This window comes from Egretta garzetta, unplaced genomic scaffold (assembly GCF_000687185.1).
Source record: "Egretta garzetta isolate BGI_Z169 unplaced genomic scaffold, ASM68718v1 scaffold57, whole genome shotgun sequence".
In the NCBI taxonomy this organism is placed as follows: Eukaryota; Metazoa; Chordata; class Aves; order Pelecaniformes; family Ardeidae; genus Egretta; species Egretta garzetta.
The window spans coordinates 249,584-250,903 of NW_009260180.1; positions in this window are offsets into that span (position 1 = coordinate 249,584).

A 1,320-nucleotide genomic window follows, 5' to 3' on the forward strand; every position below is an offset into this window, starting at 1 on the left:
TGGGCTGCGGCAGCCCGCCGCTGTTGAGCCGTGGACTCCAGGCCCTCCGTCCACTGTGGGACCTCGCCTGCCCCGCAGACGCAGCCCTGACAGAAATCCCAGCTCCTCCTGGGAGGTGCTGCGGGCGGGCGGCCGTCGCCCGGAGCTCCGCTAGCACCCACGCCGAAAATCTCCAAGAGAAGAGCTCTGCTCTCGCTGCCTATGTGCTTTTTTTCCCCCCCTATATATTTCACTTTTGCTCTTTCTTCCCTCTGTGGCTGAAGTATGAATATTTTAAACGCGTCCTTTCCATTGCAAAACAAGTTCAGGCACCAATTTTTGGGGAAGCGTTTCCTTCTTTGCTGTTCGTGTTTGCTTAGGCTGGGCTTTCCTCGCTCAGCCCGATGCTCATGAGTTGGGAGGTGAGGGCTATTTAAACAAAATACAATAGAAAGGCAGGGCCTGGCAGCCACTGAATTCCTGAACTTTACTTGTTTTTCCAATCTAGAGCTCTGTCTGTGGGAGGCAAAGTCTTTCGCAGCCCTTACTGGTGCCGTTGCTGGTGCCCTGTGGCTTTTGACCTGCCCCTGCCCAAATATTAACATCTGCAAATCGCTGAAGGGAGATGTAGATCCTGCTTCCTAGGTTTTTGGGTTTGGTTTTTCTTTTCACTTCTGGGCTCTTTGGACTTCGAGGCGGGAGGGTTGAGGGGGAAGGCCAGGGGAGCAGTGCAAGGATTGCCTGGGGGTATTGATTTAAGTGTTGGGTCTCTCCCAGCCAGGTGTGTCCAGCTGGTGGAGGACCAGGTTGGGTTTTCTGTATTGTGGTTTTCCTCCTGTTCCTTGAATTCTGCCTTCTTCCTCATGCTCCCAGGACAGCCTGCTGCTTGGGTTTGTGTGCCAAGATCTCTTACAGGTGTCTCGCTTCTGGTGGAAGCCCAGGAAGATGATCTCCTCTTGTTCTTTCTGTTTCCCATTTGTTTTGAAACTTGGAAGAGGCAGGAGCAGGCTTGGGCAGCGGGAGGTTAGTGTAGGAGCTTCAGGCATGCTTTCTCTGTAGTCCCCAGTGCTTGGGCTGTCACCATGGTGTTGCTGTGTATGTCTTCCTGACCTGCCGTCATGTCCATGTGACTTCAGATATTTCCTTTCCTTCCTTTGATTCACAGTCCCAAAGATAGAAAATACCAGGGCAGAAAGGCTGACATGACCAGGAGGTGCTCGTAGAGGGGCTGTGACTGCTTCCTGGCCAACCCTGCAGCTGGCCCATCCGGAGCATGGGTGTAAGCAGCAACTTGAGAGCTGGAATTACTCTGTTGATCAGTTCAGTGGGTTGTTTATAATC